The sequence below is a fragment of the Macaca fascicularis genome, chromosome 16 (assembly GCF_037993035.2).
Source record: "Macaca fascicularis isolate 582-1 chromosome 16, T2T-MFA8v1.1".
Classification (NCBI taxonomy): Eukaryota; Metazoa; Chordata; class Mammalia; order Primates; family Cercopithecidae; genus Macaca; species Macaca fascicularis.
The window spans coordinates 37,695,885-37,710,283 of record NC_088390.1 but is presented as its reverse complement, the minus strand read 5'-3'; the positions used below and the strand labels follow the sequence as shown (position 1 = coordinate 37,710,283).

General features: G+C 49.8%; 1 protein-coding gene across 1 annotated transcript in view; it reads right to left on the bottom strand.

The window, feature by feature from the left end:
• The window catches only part of RAB11FIP4 (RAB11 family interacting protein 4), a 150,610-nt gene that overhangs the window by 51,406 nt on the left and 84,805 nt on the right, over positions 1-14,399 (bottom strand). The gene's annotated exons all lie outside the window — the stretch shown is intronic.

Here is a 14,399-nt window from a genome sequence, read left to right as displayed (position 1 = left end):
TGTTTAAAAATATACTCGCCATCCCCCCATCACTCTTAACCATGCCCTGGACTTTAAAAAGGCAAAAATGAGATGAATGTAAAGCGGCAAATATTGCAAATGTGGTTGCCCTTCGACCTCCTGTTGAACTATATAACTTGAGTGAGGGGAGAGATTTATCCTCCTGTCTGGCTCAAAGCCACCCTTGCCTTCCCTGAGTCTTCACGGGCCAACAAAGTGGCACCGGCACTTTGGTACGGGCAAGATCACTAGGGCATCTGGGTGCTTTGGTCCTGCACCACCCTAGACACGCACCCACACCCACACATGCACCCACCCACACACACATGCTCACACGCAGCAGCTTTGCCCACTTCTCTGCCTTTTTGCTGTCAAATTCCTTCTCCTCAGTCTCTCCTGCCAGTAAATTATCAGCGGCTCCTATGTTTACCAGGGCTTGTCTCTGAGACAAAGCAGCCCCTACGGCTCCCAGAACTGCTGGGGACTTTCCAAATGGGACAGCATTAACTAAAGGAGGGCCTCCTGGCCAGAGCCACCTGAGAGAGGAGCTAGAGCTGTGGCCCAAGATAGAAACTCCACTGCCCCAGCCCTCTCCTCGCAAGGTGTGCCTTGCTGTTCAGAAATCTATGTGCAGAGGCCAGTCTGTTTCTCTTGTTTGTGTCTGCTCCCACAGTCTCTAACACACAGGAGCACTGTGGTGTATCATAAAGAACACACATGTTGGTTGGATGTGGTGACGCATACCTGTAATCCCAGTGCCTTTGGGAGGCCAAAGCAGGAGGGTTACTTGAGGCTAGGTATTTGAGGCCAGCTTGGACAACATAGCAACACCCCATCCCTACCAAAAAAATTAGAAATAAAAACATTAGCCAGATATGGTGGCACGTGCCTGTAGTCCCAGCTACTGGAGAGCCTGAGAAGGGAGGATCACTTGAGCCCAGGGGTTTGAGTCTGCAGTGAGCCATGATGGCACCACTGCACTCCAGCCTGGTTGACAGCAAGACCCTGTCTCTCTTTGTTTATTTATTTATTTTGAGATTTATATTTCATTCTGTTGTCCAGGCTGGAGTGCAGTGGCACAATCTTGGCTCACTGCAACCTCTGCCTCCCAGGTTCAAGTGATTCTTCTGCCTCAGCCTCCCAAGTAGCTGAGACTACAGGTGCGTGCCACCATGTCCAGCTAATTTTTGTATTTTTAGCAGAGACGGGGTTTCACAATATTGGCCAGGCTAGTCTTGAACTCCTGACCTCGTGATCTGCCCGCCTCAGCCTCCCAAAGTGCTGGGGTTACAGGCGTGAGCCAGTGTGCCTGGGTGACCCTGTCTCTATTTAAAATAAATAAATAAAAGTACTTACGTGGTGTATCATACCACTGGCTTTGAAGTCAAACAGACTTGGGTTTGAATTGAGTCTTATTTCCCAGATGTCCTGGGACAAGTTCTGTTACTTCTCTAAGACTCAATGTCTTTTCATCTGTAAAATGGGAATGGTACCTCACGGGATGTTGTACCCCCTAGCACAGTGGGTACACTTAATTTTAGGCACTCCTCAAAGGTGTGGTAAGTGATTGAGCCCATGCACCCTGGGCCCACTCTATCTGCCTTCCCAGCTCCACCCTGAGACCTTAACTCAGCAGCCTTCCATAAGGTTTTAGGATGTGGCTGAGTCCAGGGGCTCTATCTTGGTTTCCCTTCTTCCCTTCCAAGTCCAATGTTGCTCCTAAGGATAATTGGGCTCCAGAAAGCGGGTCACATGACAGGATCGTCCAGAACCAAGAAAGAAAAGCAGAAACCAAGGGTGATCATCCCTTCTGTGGTCCTGGCTGTGTCCCAGCGAAGGTCAATGGAGAAAGTCAGGCCTGTCAAGCCCCCTCCACGTCCCCACCACGGGCAGCCTGAGCGACATTCTCAAGAGCTCTGTGGAATGGGTTGTGTCAGTAGGTCCCTCTTTATTTTTCTCAAGGGTAGTGGAGTGGGGAATGTCTCCAGGTACTTGTCCTTAAAAGTAGAGTGACAGGCCGGGTGCGGTGGCTCACGCTTGTAATCCCAGCACTTTGGGAGGCCGAGGCAGGTGGATCACCTGAGGTCGGGAGTTCAAGACCAGCCTGACCAACATGGAGAAACCCTGTCTCTACTAAAAATACAAAATTAGCCGGGGTGGTGGCACACGCCTGTAATCCCAGCTACTCGGGAGGCTGAGGCAGGAGAATTGCTTGAACCCGGGAGGCGGAGGTTGCGGTGAGCCGAGATCGCGCCATTGCACTCCAGCCTGGGCAAAAAAAGAGCGAAACTCTGTCTCAAAAAAAAAAAAAAAAAAAAAAAGTAGAATGACAGAGGAAGGCCACAGATGCATTGAACACTCCTGGGTTCAAAGCCTGCCCGGTTCCACTTACCAAGGGAAGTCAATGTTTTGGAGCCTTAGTCTCCACTTCTAGAAAATGGAAATAAGACTCTTCCTCTTGCAGTTGTGAAGTTTCAATGAAATGACGAAGTGTCTAGTGCAATGCCTGAGATGCTGCAGGTGCTCAATAAATGGTAGTTCCTAGTCACTACCAGCAGCATGAGTGAGCTGCAGTCTGATGCACTGGTTCTGTGCATCGGTGCTGGGGCCGAGGGCCATATCTTGGCTTTACCACCTTGTTGCTAAATGACCGTAGGCAAGTTTAAGTCCCAGTGTTTCAATTGCCTCATCTTTAACTTGGAGATAATAATAGTATGTGTTTTAGAACTATTGTGAGGATCAAAATAATCAGGGCCAGTAAAATACATAGAACAGAGCCTGGCACAGAGCAGGTAGCCAATAAACAGTAGCTATTACTCATGATCATTATGGCAAGAGGCTGAGGGGAACAGAGGTGAGGATTAGAGGCAGCCCGAGGGAAAATTTAGGACCCTGACTTTTGAGGTAAGGGCTAACACTTTCCAGCAGGGTTCAGAGAAGCAGTGATAGTCCAGTGGGGAGTGAGGTGGGGATGGTGACTGTATCTGATGGGTGGGATTAGACACGGGATGAATACGGGATCTGAGGGCTCTAATACAGGCTAGGACTCTGTCCTTGGTTCAAACGGGGGCTAAGAGTGAGTTAATAGGAAGTATAATCCTGCCTTCTGAGCACAGCACCACCTGTGAGGATGTGGGGAAGGAAGGTCTTGAGTTAGGTACCCTGGTCTCTTAGCATTACTGTGAGGTTCCTTTTTTTTTTTTTTTTTTTTTATTAAAGAGACAGGGTTAGGCCGGGCGCGGTGACTCACACCTGTAATCCCAGCACTTTGGGAGGCCGAGGCAGGTATATCACCTGAGGTCAAGAATTCGAGACCAGCCTGGCCAACATGGCGAAACTCTGTCTCTACAAAAAAATACAAAAATTAGCCGGGTGTAGTGGCGAGCGCTTGTAATCCCAGATACTCCGGAGGCTGAGGCAGGAGAATCACTTGAACCCAGGAGGTAGAGGCTTCAGTGAACCAAGATTGTGCCACTGCACTCTAACGTGGGTGACAGAGGGAGACTGTCTAAAAAATAAATAAATACATAAAAAGGACCTTGCTCTGTTGCCTAGGCTGAAGTGCAGTGGCGCAATCATAGCTCACTGCAGCCTCAAACTCCTAGGCTCAAGCAATCCCCCCACCTCAGCTTCCCAAAATGCTGGGATTACAGGTATGAGCCACCATGCTTGGCCTAAGTCTATTTTCTTTCTGCTGCCACCATGCAAGAGTTAGCTCAACATTAGATGGTGTAAAGAAGCAACATTCTGCACATGTTTGGGGCCATGTGGAACGACTGGCTAAATATATATATGGTTTCATGATCATTATTTTGAGAAAAGAACCCTTCTGAACATTACCTAATGTTAACATTAGCCAAGCAACTGATGCCAACCAATATCAGCCAAGTGAACAAACAACAGCTGACATAAATAGTATTGGAGCTAAAACAAAAAGTCTGGCAAGTTGTTCTCAAACTGAGTTCCTTGGAACCCTCAGGGTTTTGTGGAGACTTCGCAAAAGGGAAGGTGTACTTCAGGGGGACCACAAAAATAGCTCCACTTCTGTCTGCTGTACATGCTGTCTTCTGCATGAGACTCCATGTAAATAAAGGGTTCTATGGCTTTAAAAATGTTTAAAATCACTCGTATAGTATAACCATTTCCAAGACAGGGGAATGAGCCCCAGAGGTGGGAAATGGCATCTCCCCTCACAAGTAGCACAGACAGTTAGTGGTGGAGCCAGGGGTAGAATCAGGTCTCATGACTCTCAGTCTAGTGCTCTCCAAGGTGGACACCGGTCATTAATCAGGACCGTGAGCATCAGTCAAACCTGGTCCATCTTAGCAGGGCTTGATTCTGTCAACACACACACAGAGGACATTCTTTTTTTTTTTTTTTTTTTTTTTTTGAGGCGCAGTCTCACTCTGTCACCTGGGCTGGAGTACAGGGGCACGATCTCGGCTCACTGCAACCTCCGCCTCCCGGGTTCAAGCGATTCTCCTGCCTCAGCCTCCTGAGTAGCTGGGACTACAGGCGTATGACACCACGCCTGGCTAGTTTCTGTATTTTTAGTAGAGATGAGGTGTCACCATGTTGGTCAGGATGGCCTTGAACTCCTGACCTTGTGATCCGCCTGCCTCGGCCTCCCAAAGTGCTGGGATTACAGGTGTGAGCCACCACTCCCCGCCAGAGGACATTATTTCTGCCCAGCTGGGGCTCTGTGTGGAAAAGGCCCCCTGGCAGCTGGCTAGGACTTTACCACAAGCACTCATCCTCTCTCACCTCTCTCTCAGAGGTCCTTTGACTCCACACTCAGGAAGTTCAGCTACAACTCTTAAATCTCAGCTTTCATCCCAGGTGATAAATTCAGTATTTGACGACTTAAGCAGTGGCTTAGGGAAGGGACTACCAAGTAAGTAGGCAGGACTCTGAGACTGCAGAGGCCTCTTGACCCGTTCCCATTTTTTTTTTTTTTTTTTTTTTTTAAGACAGAGTCTCCCTCTGTCGCCCAGGCTTGAGTGTAGTGATGCGATCTTGGCTCACTGCAACCTCTGTCTCCTGGGGTTCGGGTGATTCTTGTGTCTCAGCCTCCTGAATAGCTGGGATTACAGGCATACGCCACCACACTTAGCTAATTTTTTGTATTTTTAGTAGAGATGGGGTTTTGCTATGTTGACCAGGCTAGTCTCAAACTGGCCTCAAGTGATCTGCCCGCTTCGGCCTCCCAAAGTGCTAGAATTACAGGCGTGAGCCACCACACCTGGCCCCCAATTTTTTATTTAGACAAAAAATGGGAGTGACTCCTGGATCCCAGAGCCCTCTCTCTCCAGTGGGGATGTGTCTAGGGGTCTGCACTAAGCTGGCATCTTCTCTGACCACTCCTTCCTCTGCCTCTTCCCACCAAACCCAGTGAAGATGCAGGAGGCCTGGGTTCTGGGCTCTCCCTAACTTTTTGGGCCTCAGACTCCTCCCCTGGAAAAGCTCTTGGCTGGACAGCATCTTTAGGTCTCTTCCAATTCTGCAACTCTGTGCCAGCCCAGGAGAGGATCCTGGACTGTGGAAACAAGGTGTTTCCCTTGGCAAACACTCCGGTGTTGGTGACTGTCCATTGGCTGGGATGATTTCACCAGTCTGCCCCTGGGGCTGAGCTCTCTCATAACATCTGGCTGGATGCTGTGCAGACGGAGTAGGACCTGGACTTATTGACTCTGGAGCCCAGGTTGAGTCTTCAGAAGCTCCAAGCTCTATTTTTGTCAATGTGTGCATGTATAAACAATGGGTTTTCTTACTCATTCCAGCCCAGAGAAAGGGGGAAAATGGTGAGAAAACCAGTGTTTCCTCCCTAACAAACATCCCCTCTGACTCATTCAGTCATCCAAGAAGAGGAGGTGGCAGGGGAGGAGGAAGTCCAGCAAGGTCTTCTTTTGACTTGAATTGGGTGAGGGCAAGGAGAAAAACTTCCTTTTCCTCTACTCTTGGTAACATCAGGTAACTGCAAACCCAGACAGTGAAAACAACTCTTGTCTCCCCATACACCTCACCGCCCCCACCTCCTCCCAGACTTGGGCAGCACAGAGGTCCCACCCAGGGTGCCGCTGCCCATGTCTCTGATTGGCCATTAACTCAGCTGGAAGCTTTGTAGGAGTGGACTGCCCTTTTTTAGGAGTAGACAACCTTTTAAAGCAGTGGTTCCTAAACTGCACTGCACATCAGGATCACCTGAAGAACTTAAAAAACGATTGGAATCACTTGAACCTAAAAAAATGTTAGTAACAGGCCAGGCGCGGTGGCTCACGCCTGTAATCCCAGCACTTTGGGAGGCCAAGGTGGCGGATCACGAGGTCAGGAGATTGAGACCAGCCTGTCTAACACAGTGAAACCCCGTCTCCACTAAAAATACAAAAAAATTAGCTGGGCGTGGTGGTGAGCGCCTGTAGTCCCAGCTACTCGGGAGGCTGAGGCAGGAGAATGGCGTGAACCCAGGAGGCGGAGCTTGCGGTGAGCTGAGATCACGCCACTGCACTCCAGCTGGGGCGACAGAGCGAGACTCCGTCTCAAAAAAAAAAAAAAAAAAAAAAAAAAATTGTCAATAACATACCCCATGGCAACCTAATCTGAATGTCACGGTGGAAGCCAGGTGTTGGCAGTTTTTAAAGATCCCAGTGATTCTGATGCAGCGGTTTGGGAACTGCTTTGCTAAAGGCTTGCTGACAACAGTGGGTGCTGACATGATCACAGGTGAAGGGATCGTTTGTTCTTTCAATCCTTCATTCATTCTTTCATTCATTCCTTCATTCTATCAGTCATTCCTTCATTAATTCCTTCATTCGTTCAAGAACAGTTAGTGCCAGGCTCTGTTCTAGGTGTTGTAGACACAGCCTTGATCAGTACCAAGTCTTGATTGATTCTCGTGGAGCTGACATTTTAGTGGAGAAGTCAGGTGATGAAACAATAAATTAATGAGTGACATGTATAATATGTGCTCTGAAGAAAAACAAAGCAGGGTACGGGCACACAGAGACCCTGCAGCCAGGGGGACTATTTCCTTTCTTTTTTTTTTTTTGTTTGTTTGAGACGGAGTCTGGCTCTGTCGCCAGGCTGGAGTGCAGTGGCGTGATCTCAGCTCACTGCAACCTCTGCCTCTTGGGTTCAAGCAATTCTCATGCCTCAACCTCCGGAGTAGCTGGGATCACAGGCATGTGCCACCACACCCAGCTAATTTTTTTATTTTTAGTAGAGACAGGGTTTCACCATGTTGGCCAGGGTTGTCTCAGTCTCCTGACCTAAAGCGATCCGCTCACTTCGGCCTCCCAAAGCGCTGGGATTACAGGCATGAGCCACCGCACCCGGCCAGGGGGACTATTTTCACTTTGGATTTAGGCACCAATTTTTGCTTCAGGAAAGGGTGGCTGTGCACTTGCCTGCTACTCCAGACTTTATTCTTTACCCACTCTCTGGCCAAAACAGCCTTTCCTGACCATACTCAACGTCCTACCTGCTGCCTCCCTGCTTGCCTCTTTCTCATAAGCTCCTTCTTCAGGGCCGAGGCCTGGCATCCTGGCACACAGTGTTCTCGCTCCTCCTCCTCCCCAACTGTCAGGAGTAACATCGGACAGGAGCCTGCACAAGGCAGTAATCTGTCCAGGATCATTATGTGCAGCCGCCGAGGGCTTGTGGGATGAGAGGCTGTGTGGAGCAGTGGAGAAACAGTGGAATTCAGGGCCGGAAGACCTGGATTTGAGGCCTGGATCTGCCACACATTGGCTAAAGGCAAGTAACTTCACCAAGCCTCAGTTTCCTCCTCAGTCAAATGGAGAGAGTACAACCCACTTTGTAAGACTGGGAGGTGCGTTAGAAGAGAAAAAGTCAAAGACTTTCGCCAAGTGTTTTGCAAATATGAGGACTTTAAAACAATTATCTAGGCCTACATAAACATGAAATCACAGTGCATTAAAGCTTGAAGGGATCCCATTTCACAAATGAGAAACTGAGGCCTAGAGAGAAGAAATGACTTACCTATAGTCACAAAGCTTGCTAATGGCAGACGGACCCACACCAATCCTAGAAAAGGGAGGTGGTTGGGAGTAGAATAGGTATGCTGTTTTTAGTACCAAACTTTTGGCCTCCTCTGTCCACTAGGCAAACTCCTATTCATCCTTCAAAACTCCACCCAGGTATGATTTCCCAGGTGATGCCTTCCCTGTCTTCTCCAGTGATAATAAATTATTCCTTGACTTCATGATCTCTATGCCTCAATCACAAGCTCCGTTACTATGAGGAACACACTGAATTGTCAGGATTGGCCTCCTGTCAGGTCCCCTACAATTCTGCAATTCCTGAGGACAGGGTCCATGCCTCTGGTGTCTTTGGACTTAAGCTCCTAACATGTCTGGCACACAGTAGTCACCTGGGGAATGGTTAGGGCCCTGAATGGGACTGAGAATCCCTCACCCTCAGACAATGGAAAGCTGAGAACTTGATTTGTGAATTAGCGGAAGCCTTTTCTGAAGTTCCTGAGATGGGCATTTGAAAGGAGAGAGACCTTTCTCAAGATCAAGCTGCCCTCTTCCCAGACACATCACATCTCAACTCTGAAGAAACAACTCCTCTACCTAACAGGAACCTTGGACAAGGGCCCCGAAACCAAGGAGAGAACATTTCCCTGCAGCCTATTATTAATAATAGCTATGAACTATGTGGCAGCCACTTCATTTCTTATTTTAATCCAACAATCTTGTAGAGTAGATGTTACTGCACTCATGATACAGATAAGGAAACTGAGGCTCAAGAGGATTAAGTGGTGGCAGAGCCAAGATTTGTACCCAGATCTGGCCCATGTTCAGGACTCCCTTCTGCCTCTCTCGTTGCATCATTGGCTTACTTAGAGCAACTAGAATTGCCTGGGAAGCAGCAGAAACTAATAAGGATGATTGAAGACCAGGAGCAATAAAAGGCCTCAAGTTCCTCTTCATCATCCTTGGGTTGCAGGTGTCCACTGTCCAACTCAGCAGTGTCTCAATCAGTTGCAGCCCACATCAGGTGTCTATGATTCACCCACATGCACCTCTGTGGTCCTGCCTGCTAGCTTAGAGCCGAGGAGTGGCCACTGCCTGGTGTTGACTTGGCTGCTGCCTCCTGCCCCAGTTCTGAGCCCAGGGAGACACATCCTGCCATTTCCCTGGCTGCCACCAGATAAGCTAAGCAGGATGAGGCCAGGGCTCCAGGGATAGAGGGAAGGAAGAAGTATTTGTTGTTTTCAAAGATGTGTTTTGTGGAAACCCCATCCCACTGTGATAGCAAGCAAGTGATCTGTGGTCAAATCACTCCCTCTTGGAGATGTCACAGGCACCTCTGCAGGAGAGAAGCCTCCCTAGCTTTTAACCCCAGGCTTCCTTAAGGCAATTGGGCTTGGACAGGACCCTTCTTATTTAACAACACAAGGGATCAGCGTTCTGAGAAGAGCACACTTGGGAAAACAATGTACCAGGCTCCCAACACACACAGAAGGCAGATGTTACGTTCATCTTAAAGGTATTAACAGCTGGCCAGGTGTGGTGGCTCACGCCTGTAATCCCAGCACTTTGGGAGGCCAAGGCGGGTGGATCTTTGAGGTCAAGGGTTCAAGACCAGCCTGGCCAACATGGGGAAGCCCCGTCTCTGCTAAAGATACAAAAATTAGCTGGGCATGGTGGTGGTCGCCTGTAATCCCAGTTACTCAGGAGGCCGAGGCAGGAGAATCACCTGAACCCAGGAGGTGGAGGTTGCAGTTAGCCGAGATCTAGCCACTGCACTCCAGTTTGCGTGACAGAGTGAGACTCCTTCTCAAAAAAAAAAAAAAAAGTATTAACAGCAAATGGTCACACAGCACTTAATATACACAAGCTCCATTCTAGTGCTTCATGTGATATGACCTCATTTAATCCGACAACCCTACGAGGCAGGTATTATCCCCATTTTACAGATGGGGAAACTGAGGCTCAGAAAGGTTACTCAAGGATATACAGCTAGTAAGTTGAGAGCCAGGAGTCAAACCCAGGCAGCCTGGCTCCAGAGACTGTGCACCTAGCCATTATCCTATGTAAAAAAGAGAAGCTCAGGTTTGTATAATAAAATAACTTCCCCAAAGTAACCATCATAGAAATAAGACCATCCATTCATTCACCCCGTCGTTCATTTACTCAAACAAGAATCACTGAGCAGGAACCGCAGGCCAGGCCTAGTGCTGGCCACCCAGAGATCAAGGAAGAACAAGGTGCAGCCTTGCTGTGGACCTGCCGGCCGCCTGTCCAGGCACCTCTGACACCCGCGCTGCTCTTCTCCCCACAGCTTGTCTGGGGACCTGGGGCTCTGCTGTCAGCTTCGCGCCCTCCCAGCCATGGCTTCTCATCTATATCTGATGAGTCAAGAAGGGTGGGCGGCAGGCACCCAGATTCTCCCCAAGCCCGGGCTTCTTCCTCAGCCCCACAGGGGAGCACTGAGCCCCCACCAGGTAAGTGCCCCGTCCTCACAGTCGTGTGGGTGCTCCCTGCCTCCCTGAGGAACACGCCAGCTGGCAGCCATTAGTCTCAGATTTAGCCGCCTCCTGAGAGAAGAATAACTGTTAGGCCAGGATGACAGTGGACGATGACAACTCTGAGTCTGTTCTGGGGTTGGAAGGACACGCACTGAAAGGCTTGTAACTCCACTCTGAAAGCAAACAGAGTCCCCCACAATTGTCTCCTAAATTATCTCAGTGATGCTGGGATGAAGAAGTATCCCAAACCACAACAAGCAAGCCACCCCACAAAAGACAGAAGAAGGGCTGTGGGCTCTGCCCTGTGGAGAAGGCGGTGGGGCTGAGGAGAGGGTGGCTCCCTGGGGCCTGCCCAAGTTTATCCCTGAATAAACAGGAGGCCGCAGCAGACCGGATGGGCTGGTGTCGGGAGACTGGCTGGCCTCCGTGCTCAGTCACAGATGCCTCCTTTGTGCCTCCCCTGCCAGGGCTGGGCTGGGCTGGGCAAAGGAAAACCAAAGGCGCCCGGCCTCTGGACACGGAGCCACTGTTCTACCCGCTTAGGGGAAAACCATAGCCTGGCAACAGCTCTGTGGCTGCAGCCCAGGCGGGCTGAAGGAGCTTCTGTGTTCAGGTAGAAACTGGAGAGGCCGGCGCAGTGGGGAGACCGGCTGCTCAAAGGGTGTCCTAAAAAAGAAACCTTTCTTCCAAGCCAGGTCCCCTGCGGTCCCCACTGGATCACGAGGCCACATTCATGGGGCAAAGCCCCGTAGTGCCCCGCCAGCCCAGGTTTCAGCCCCAGCTCTGCTACTACTACCTGTAGCTTGTCTAGTCTCTTAGCCTTGGTTTCTTTTTTTTTTTTTTTTTTTTGAGACGGAGTCTCGCTGTGTCGCCCAGGCTGGAGTGCAGTGGCCGGATCTCAGCTCACTGCAAGCTCTGCCTCCCGGGTTTTTACGCCATTCTCCTGCCTCAGCCTCCCGAGTAGCCGGGACTACAGGCGCCCGCCACCTCGCCCGGCTAGTTTTTTGTATTTTTTAGTAGAGACGGGGTTTCACCGTGTTAGCCAGGATGGTCTCGAACTCCTGACCTCGTGATCCGCCCGTCTCGGCCTCCCAAAGTGCTGGGATTACAGGCTTGAGCCACCGCGCCCGGCCAGCCTTGGTTTCTTATGTGACCAACAGGGTTGATAGTACACATGAGGCCGGGCACGGTGGCTCACACCTGTAATCCCAGCACTTTGGGAGCCTGAGGTGGGTGGATCCCTTGAGGTTAGGAGTTCGAGACCAGCCTGGTCAACATGGTGAAATCTCTCTACTGAAAATACAAAATTAGCCAGGCGTGATGGTGTGCACCTGTAATCCCAGCTACTTGGGAGGCTGAGGCAGGAGAATCGCTTGAACCCAGGAGGCAGACGTTGCAGTGAGCCAATATTGCACCACTGCACTCTAGCCTGGGCGACAGAGGAGGACTCTGTATCAAAAAACAACAAAAGTACAGTCGATTCTCATTATTTGCAGTAGTTATGCTCTATGAAGTCACTACGAACACAGAATCGTGAATACTGAAACATTGCCCCTAGGGGAAATACTGGTTGAATTCCTGTGAGCCTCTGATCACAACATTTTCATCAAACAATCAACGCATAACCTTGTTTGAAGCATGTCTCTGTTTAAAGACACTGTATTTAATACATATTGTTGATTCATTAACATTGAACTCACTGTAGCTCACGCCTGGGCAAAGCTTATCTAACAGTCGTTATTTTCTCCACAAGGCACATCTCAGCCTTCTTGCATTTAGGAACACTAGACAGCCTTTGGGGGCCATTTCAAATAGCAAAATCGCCAATAAAAAACACAAAAATGCAGAAAATGTGGCACTAACTAGACCGTGAAGAGGACACTCGTTTACAGTATGACAGCTGAAACAAGACGGCCGCTTGTCGCCTTGTTTGACCTCAGCTGGGAACATGCACATTGGGAAACTCACATCTTCACCACCCTAAGAATGTTTGCAAATGACCACAAAGGCTCTGCGAGTATTGATTTTGGTGTTACAAATGAATTTCAGCAAGCAGGCAAATTTGCAAATACAGAATGTGCAACTAATAAGGACCAACTGTATCTGTGTCACAGGGGTTTTGAGGGATGGCTTGTTAAATGACAGAATGCACGACGAATGCTTAGCAGAGCAACAGCTCAAATCTTTTTACTGTAACTAGTATTACTTGCTGAACCTACCACGTCTTGACAGCTTAGAATATCTTTGTGCTTTTTCCAGCAAATGAAGCCCAGAGTTAGGTTTGAAGCACACCAGTGCCCTTTGCAGCTGGGAGACTTGCAGGTTAAGCTGACTCTTTCTTCTTGTCTTCTCATCTCCAGCACCGCTTCCCACCACTCACTCACAGCCAATGACCGTGCCTAATGACCTCCCCACCAGGTCTACGCTCCAACCTGCACAGATGCCTCTACTCTGCCTTCTTCCTGATACAAAGCATTATTCACAGATGGACCCTTCCATGTGGGCCCTGGACCCCATCCCCTCCAAGGTTTTGCTCCTGCCACTCCCCTTCTAAATCATCCATTTCTCCTTCTCTGCGAGTTCCTCTCCTCACCAGATTATGCCCCTGGCTTTGAAAGTTCCTCCAAGTTCCTCCCTGAACACCACAGCGGTTGAAATGAACTAACTAGAGTGTCATGGGTCCTCATCTTACCCGGACAATCCTCATAGCACCTGGCGAGGTGAATCTCTCCCTTTTTTTTTTTTTTTTTTTGAGACAGAGTTTCGCTCTGTCATGCCCAGGCTGGAGTGCAGTGGCGCGATCTCGGCTCACTGCAACCTCCACCTCCTGGGTTCAAGCTATTCTTCTGCCTTAGCCTCCCAGGTAGATGGGATTATAGGCACCAGATCTCTCCTTTAAACACTTTCTTTCTTTTTTTTTTTTTTTTTTCTCTTTTTTGAGGTGGAGTCTAGCTCTGTCCCCCAGGCTGGAGTGCAGTGGCGCAATCTCAGCTCACTGAACCTCTGTCTCCCAGGTTCAGGTGAATCTCCTGCCTCAGCCCCCCTGAGTAGCTGGGACTAGAGGCATGCACCACCACATCTGGCTAACTTGTGTATTTTCAGTAGAGATGGGTTTCACCATATTGGCCAGGCTGGTCTCGAACTCCTGATAAGTGATCCACCCACCTCGGCCTCCCAAAGTACTGGGATTACAGGCGTGAGCCATCACGCCTGGTCCCTTTAAACCTTTCTTGGCTTGGTTCCAGGGCACCACCCCTCCAACCTCCTCAGCTCTCAAGGCTGGCATGCTCTGTGCTTCAGTCCTCTTCCCTTCTCACCTAGCCTGAGACTTTAAATTCCCATGATGTCCTCACCCCACATTGTTGTTGCCCAGCCTAGACCTCTTCCCGGAGCTCCAAACTAAATGCATCCAGTTGCCTGTGAGGAAGTTGACCGGGGAATGTCTTAGGGCTTGGCCTGTGAGGGCACAAGGGATACAGGGTGGGCAGAGGGAGAAGTGGATTGCATTGCAGCTGCAAGGAGCCTCAGCTGACCCCCGGGTCATCTGGAGCCAGGACAGTCCTTCAAAGTTGCCCAGAAAGAGGTAAGGGGGCAAAATCATTGTGTCCCCACATGGACCAGTCTTCAGATGAGGGCTGCCCCAGGGTGGATCTGTCATCCTGGGCAATGTAGCCCCTTTGGCTCCTGGGGACAGTCTGCAGCAGCCAACACTTCCAGCAGGTGGGAGATCAAGGGCCTTGGACCTCAACGGGATATGGACGCATACCAGTGTGCAGATGACTTCAACTGACTATTCAGTGGGCAGTCAAGTTAACATGCCCACCGCCCAAATGTCGAGTTACCCCTTCATGCCTGCTGAGCAAATGGCATCAACCTCCATGCAGGAGCTCAGGTGAGAACCACG